The sequence below is a fragment of the Carassius carassius genome, chromosome 47 (genome assembly GCF_963082965.1).
Source record: "Carassius carassius chromosome 47, fCarCar2.1, whole genome shotgun sequence".
NCBI lineage: Eukaryota > Metazoa > Chordata > Actinopteri > Cypriniformes > Cyprinidae > Carassius > Carassius carassius.
The window spans coordinates 18,193,595-18,201,125 of NC_081801.1; the positions used below are offsets into that span (position 1 = coordinate 18,193,595).

At 44.5% G+C, this 7,531-nt stretch overlaps 1 pseudogene; it reads right to left on the reverse strand.

The window, feature by feature from the left end:
• Positions 1 to 3,032: 3,032 nt before the first annotated feature.
• On the reverse strand, positions 3,033 to 4,180 carry LOC132130332 (uncharacterized; annotated as a pseudogene).
• Between the last annotated feature and the right edge of the window lie 3,351 nt (positions 4,181 to 7,531).

Here is a 7,531-nt window from a genome sequence, read left to right on the forward strand (position 1 = left end):
AGTTGGCGTAGCCGAACGGACACCTGTTGAAGGTGAACTGTCGGTTGCCAAATGTGAATGCCAGCTTGTGTTGGTCTTCCAGGTGCACTGGAATGGTCCGGAATCCAGAGGCCAAATAAAGTGTAGAGAAGATTGTGGGTCCTCTGATTCAGGGTATTTCTTGTTCTAGCTGGGTCATGGGCCATCGTGACAGCGGCACCTGTTGATTCAGTTTCCGGGCCAGATGGGGGCTGAGTAGGTGCTGTTGCATGGACGGATGACACTTTTCTCAAGCATAGACTCGATGATCTACTGCACTGGTTCGTGTGAGGTGATGGGAATCTTGTACTGTTTGACAAAAGTGTGAGGAGCATCAGGGTGCGTAGTGGAGGTTGGTGAGAAAGACTAAAGAGTCTTTGGCAAAGGATTCTTTGAACTTATACAGAACTTGTCTAAATCCTTGATGATCCGTATCGCTCTGAAGTGCATTAGCGTCTTGTAGAATTTCCTGCACTTGAGATTCAAAACCTGGGTAAGGCTCCTCCGTCGGTGTGTCATCAGTCGGTTTGGTATTGAGAGATGTAGTAGATTCATTATTCTCACCGACGTTCTGGTGGGAGACTGTGTATACTGTGAGGTGTTGGTCCTCGGTCAGCTCCGTTCTGCACACCTGGTCTTTGGTCACTGACATGACATATGTGATGGCGATGAATTTGAAGGGTGCAGTGAACAATGTGTTTTAATTTGGTTTAATTAATTTTATTTAATTAATTTAAATTTTTTAATTCATGCATTTAGCAGACGCTTTTATCCAAAGCGAATTACAGTGCATTAAGCTAACAATTTTTACATATATCATTCAGGCTATCAATTTTTACATATCATATCATGTGTTCCTGGGGAATCGATCCCCCAACCTTGCACTTGATAACACAGTGCTCTACCAATTGAGCTACAGGAACACTGTACTGTCTGTACTCCCTGCGGGTATCAGTGCAGGTGGAATGGGCCAAATGACAGGTAGTACAAGTTCAAAGTCATGAAAGTCATGGCTCACTAGTCTTCCCAGCAGGTAGGCCTTGGGAATGTTGATGTCAGTTGCCGTGCAGTTGTTGAACAGGATGTAGACTACACGAGATGACACTTCAGTGAGGGGTGTGGCTTCCAGTGTGAGTCCGAGTTCCACACATTCAGGTGAGGGTTGGAAGAAACCCAGCGTGTGGTTTAAAGTTTGACCACATCGCATGTTGAGCTGAATAGCGACCCCATTGGTGTAAGCTGGTACCACCGTTTCTTGTTCGTTGACTAAGGTGCAAACCTCCGGGATGGTCTGCCCTGACATAAGGTTGTCATGGTTGATGGAATCGCGTGGCTGCAAAGTCAATGGGGCCCATACAACTTCATTAAAGATATCCACTTGAGCCTTGAGGGGAATCAAGAGGTCTGCTCCAATGTAAACATCGTGGGGCAGGTCCGGAAGGACCAGGAAATAATGAGTCAGGCACCGGTAATTCCATTTCATGTGCAAAGCGCAGATTCCTCTGGCAGACACCATAGAGGCTGGGTGTGAGTTCAAAGTGAAACGGGTGTGCTTGCTGGTATAAGGAAGGTCCGGTGTCTTCTCAATGATTGCAATGTATAGTGAGAGACTAATGGCTGAGTTGTCTGCCCATATGGCCAGAATACTGTCCGTTGTGGTTATATCATGCAGCTGCAGTTCGGTCTTGACCTTAGGGCAGTAGGTATCAGAGTCTTTGGTGGCCTTGAAGGTGCAGAGGAGTGAACTTGAGCCTTGGTTTGTTGTTGAGGCTGTGTACCCATGGCTGGCTGCTGGGGTTCCCGTGACCTCTGTGACATGACAGTCTGGCTCTGTGGGAGTTCCTGTGACCTCTGTGACCTGGCAGTCTGGCTCTGTGGGAGTTCCCGTGACCTCTGTGACCTGACAGTCTGGCACCGGCGACCTGTGTGGCTGGAGGGGAAGAGGTTCTCGCACTTAAGCCCAGACTTTCAGCTGTTTGAAGTCTAGTTAAGGCTCAAAGTGATCTAGCAAGTCTTTCCCAATGAGAAATAAATAATTATTCATTGGTGAGACATAAATAGTATGTACTAGACTCATAGGACCAATTGTCAGGTGGATGGGAGCTACATTAATGAGCTGGATGTCATTTTGGCTATAATACTGCACATTCAGCTCGCAAGTGTGAAAACTAAGAATTCGATTCTGTCTCTGAGCTTCAAATTTGAACTTATCAAATAGTTGAGCCGAAATCAACGTGAAGTCTGAGCCTGTGTCCACAAGGGCTTCGAGTCTCAGTTCCTTTTCTAAGGTGATGGTTAGGTAGAGTTTCCGAGCCACTCTCTTCTCGATCAGGTTCCCCAGAAGTTTTGGTGTTGGGGCTTGTGTGTTGATCGATAAGCAGTTAGGGTATGTTTTGTGTGTTTCGTTGTGGGTACAGATAACCAAAACAGCACTTTCTGGCACCTCAGTGGGAGGGATGATGCTTTCTTGGTCAGGAGGTGCAGACGTCAGCTGGACTGAGTGGGTGTTGCTGTCGTTTGATGCTGCAACAGCTAGTTCAATAGTTTGTGGTTGAAAAACAGTGTTCTGTGTGCTTGGTTCAGTTGCAGAGACGTCGGGAATGGCGTTGGTTTCAGGCATAAGGTTTAGTCATGCGGTCTCTGGTTTATCCTTCTTGTCTTCATTGCGAGGTTTCTTTTGAAGGAACTCTCTCAATACAATCAGAAGTTCTGCAGCTTCAGACGTGGCTGCACTTTCCTTGTTAGATGTGGGTTCAGCCTCGAGTTTCCAAGCATCACGTCGAGAGTGTTCCCCCTCCCGGCTTCCTGGGCTTGGTGTTCTGGAGGCTGGAGGTCGGCTATTTCTGGCTCGCTGGCCGGCTTCCCAGGTGGCCACCCCCTTTTGGTTGTGGGAGGGGCAAGGCCAGTCCCAGGATCCTCCAGAGCAGTCATTCTGGTGCCTCGGACGGGCACCACCACCACGACCGCGCTGCCCTCTGCTGGCTTGGAATGGTCTTGACTCTCGGTTGCTGGGTCTATAACTGTGGTGCTGTTGGGCGCCCCTCAAGGGTCAACTCTGAATAGGACTCAGAGACAGGGCAAATAGTTGGGTGTTTTACAGTCTTTTCTGACACAGTCTTTTGTTTGGTGTAAGCCTTGTGTGCTAAGTCACGTAACTGTTGCATTGACATGCTACGCGGGCACGCTAACACTCCCAAATGGTGGCTTACAGTAGGATGGAGGTTTCGAAGAAACAAAGTTTGGAAGTTAACGTCTTCCTCCATGCCTGGTTCATTTCGTGCTCCAAAGTAGGCACGTCGCAGTCGGTTATAGAAATTTGTTGGGGTTTCAAGTCGACCTTGCTTGAGGTCCATTGCGGTTATTAGCCCTTGGTCTGATTCTGGATCAGAGAATTCACGCACCAAAGCTTTTCACAGTTGCTGGTAGTCTGTTTTGACAGTCTCTGGTTGATGGTCTAAGAAACTGCGTACTTCGCGACTGGACGTAATTCTGAGCAGGTACAGTTTGTCCCAAGTGTTTACGTTGGCGACAGTTTGTAGGTGAAAGTCTATGTCTTGTAAGTAAGCATGAATGTCATGGCCTCCTGCAGGATCTGGGTTGAACGTAGGGATGTTTCTAGCCAGCTTGTCCAGTTCTTTGGGAGCTATGTATCCGTGGCCGGTGACCAGGACTTTCTGGAAGGGTTTTCCCTCCCCTGCTGCTGACAGGGGTTCGTGGAGGCTGGCTGGTGACATATTGAAAAGCAGGCTTTCACCCCTATTTTCAGCCCTAAGTTCTTGGCTGAAAGGCTTGGGTCCACTGGCCAGGGGAAACTCTGTAAAGTGTGTTTCCTCTTTCTGTTCACTTTGCAGTCTATAAGAATGTTTCAGTTCTCGGTGAATGATGTCAAGTTCATCTTTTAGGAACTCTTTATGCTGCGTAAGGTCATGGATTTCAGCTTGGGCAATTTTCAGGTGATTCTCATAGGCCTTAGATTTAGCATCTCTTTCATCCGTGCCTGGGCGATGAGGAGGTGAGCTAGGGTCCCGGTGATCCTGGCGGGTTCTTTGTGGGTGTAACTCTGCGTCGGATCGTGTGCCATCAGCTGGTCCATCTCAGTGTCCAGTTGTCTCTGGCTCAAGTGCTGCAGGTCACTGGCGTCCTTGGGCAGGAAGGGGGTCATCATCGTTCTCCAGCCATGTCGCTAGCTGATCCCAAGGGACTGCGGGACTGGATGAACGAGACATCCTGGCGCTCCCAAACACTCAACCACAGTGTCCTCGGCCCTCCGTTACTCTGGCTTTGCCCCCTCTCAAACAGCTTTTGACTTTTAACACAACCTGGCAACACCAAGATGTCAACCGCCAGACAGCACTGCAAAATTGGGCTGTTCCCTAGAACCCTCTCTAAAAGAGAGGTGCCCCTTTTAGGCCCCGGTTTAGGTACTGGTCCCAGAGATTACGTTGTTTGTGTCGGCTGGACTGATTGACTACCTTTGGAGTGCCAAATTGCTGATGTCTCAACTGCATGCCGCAACGATGGACAGAGATAAGAGAAACCGAGTTTCACTCACAGCCAATGTCGGTAATGCTGGTTGACCCCCTTGCTCACTGGAAATCTGAGATGACTGTCCAATCACCAAGGGAGTTCTACAATCAATTACACAAAGGATGAACAAAGGGAACTTAAAGTGAATTAAGGTTTGGTTTGTGTAACATCAACTGAGTAAATATATATGTAGAAATGAGAGGTAACAGCTTTACCCAATAATGATAAAACAAAAAGGGAATTATGATAATGATGGTAATTATCAAAATAACCTAACCCAAAAGAGAGAAGAAAAAGAATAAAAATCAAAATAGAAAAAGACAGGAATGAAACACGGGAGAAGAAGTAGCTGTTTTTTACCACAAGGGGGCGTACTCCCTCTCTGTGCTTAAACTGGTGAGCAGAAAACTTAATTCAAATAAAAAATTCAAAACTAGTTTAAATCGAAATTTAAAATAAACATGTAAGAATAACTAAAAGAAAAATCTGAAAAAATATCATATAATAACCAATGATAACAGTAAGGTATCATTAATAATTATGAAATTAATCAAAAAGGGTAAAAGTAGAAATATGCAATTCAAAACAGAATTGAAAAGAGAGAGATCCGAGAGCTGCAAGCTGTGAACAAACTTAACAGGAGACTGCCACTAGTTGGCTTACTTCCTTCTAAGTGGGTCAATCAGTGGTTGACCTGAGACATTTAATTTTCCCTATTAAACAATTAAATTTTAATTAAAATCATGTTTGAACCAAACTCAAAGTAAACAGTCAAAGACAGGAGAATTTGTCTAACACAAAATAATATTCACTCGAGCAAAGCTGTAAATGCAAATAATTATTGGAATTTAGATGGCTAAATCAATACCGGGAAATATAAATTAACAGTAAAAGAGCATTATCTGAAACGGCCACGAGATGGCGTAATTGCACTCATGCAAGCTGAAAGAAGGCGAGGCGTAATTTGAGACTTATAAACACTTAAAGGTTGTCAGGCTGATTTTCTGCATCAAAATCACAACTAAACAAACAGAAAAAGGTTTTATGACCTTTGCTGTGCTATATTACACAAGAGAGTGAGGCAGGATCCCTTCACTGCCAAACACACAACAGTTAACAAGAGGATTTGTCCATCTGTTGACTACCATACACATTGTATCTCGCTGTTAGTTTTATTGGATCTTAGTGCTGCGTTTGACACAATTGACCACAACATTCTTTTGCATAGATTGAACACTTTGTTGGCATTAATGGAAGTGCATTAGCATGGTTTAAATCGTACTTATCTGACCGTCATCAGTTCTTAGCAGTGAATGAAGATGTATCATATCGATCACAAGTGGAGTATGGAGTACCTCAAGGCTCAGTACTAGGGCCGCTACTCTTCATGCTTTATATGTTACCCTTGGGAGATATCATAAGGAAATATGGTGTTAGCTTTCACTGTTATGCTGATGATACTCAGCTCTATATTTCTTCGCGGCCCGGTGAAACACACCAATTTGAAAAACTAATGGAATGCATAGTCGATATAAAAAACTGGATGACGAGTAATTTCTTACTGCTAAATTCTGAAAAAACAGAGGTGTTAATTATAAGACCTAAAAACTCTGCATGTAATAACCTAGAACACTGTCTAAGACTTGATGGCTGCTCTGTCAATTCTTCGTCATCAGCTAGGAACCTAGGCCTGCTACTTGATCGCAATCTTTCCTTAGAAAGCCACGTTTCTAGCATTTGTAAAACTGCATTTTCCATCTCAAAAATATATCTAAATTACGGCCTATGCTCTCAATGTCAAATGCAGAAATGTTAATCCATGCATTTATGACCTCAAGGTTAGATTATTGTAATGCTTTATTGGGTGGTTGTTCTGCCAGCTTAGTCAAGTCAAGTCAAGTCACCTTTATTTATATAGCGCTTTAAACAAAATACATTGCGTCAAAGCAACTGAACAACATTCATTAGGAAAACAGTGTGTCAATAATGCAAAATGATAGTTAAAGGCAGTTCATCATTGAATTCAGTGATGTCATCTCTGTTCAGTTAATAGTGTCTGTGCATTTATTTACAATCAAGTCAACGATATCGCTGTAGATGAAGTGACCCCAAGTAAGCAAGCCAGAGGCGACAGCGGCAAGGAACCGAAACTCCATCGGTGACAGAATGGAGAAAAAAACCTTGGGAGAAACCAGGCTCAGTTGGGGGGCCAGTTCTCCTCTGACCAGACGAAACCAGTAGTTCAATTCCAGGCTGCAGCAACGTCAGATTGTGCAGAAGAATCATCTGTTTCCTGTGGTCTTGTCCTGGTGGTCCTCTGAGACAAGGTCTTTACAGGGGATCTGTATCTGGGGCTCTAGTTGTCCTGGTCTCCGCTGTCTTTCAGGGCTGTAGAGGTCCTTTCTAGGTGCTAATCCACCATCTGGCCTGGATACATACTGGATCTGGGTGACTGCAGTGACCCTCTGATCTGGATACAGACTGGATCTGGTGGCTAAGGTGACCTCGGAATAAGAGAGAAACAGACAAATATTAGCGTAGATGCCATTCTTCTAATGATGTAGCAAGTAAATAGGGTGTTATGGGAAGATGTTTCCGGTTCCGGTTTACCTAATTAATGCAGCCTAAAAATCCTTGAACGGATTTGGATATTAAACGCATATTAGTATGTTATGTGTAAGCCAGGTTAAAGAGATGGGTCTTTAATCTAGATTTAAACTGCAAGAGTGTGTCTGCCTCCCGAACAATGTTAGGTAGGTTATTCCAGAGTTTAGGCACCCAATAGGAAAAGGATCTGCCGCCCGCAGTTGATTTTGATATTCTAGGTATTATCAAATTGCCTGAGTTCTGAGAACGTAGCGGACGTAGAGGATTATAATGTAAAAGGAGCTCATTCAAATACTGAGGTGTTAAACCATTTGGGGCTTTATAAGTAATAAGCAATATTTTAAAATCTATACAATGTTTGATAGGGAGCCAGTGCAGT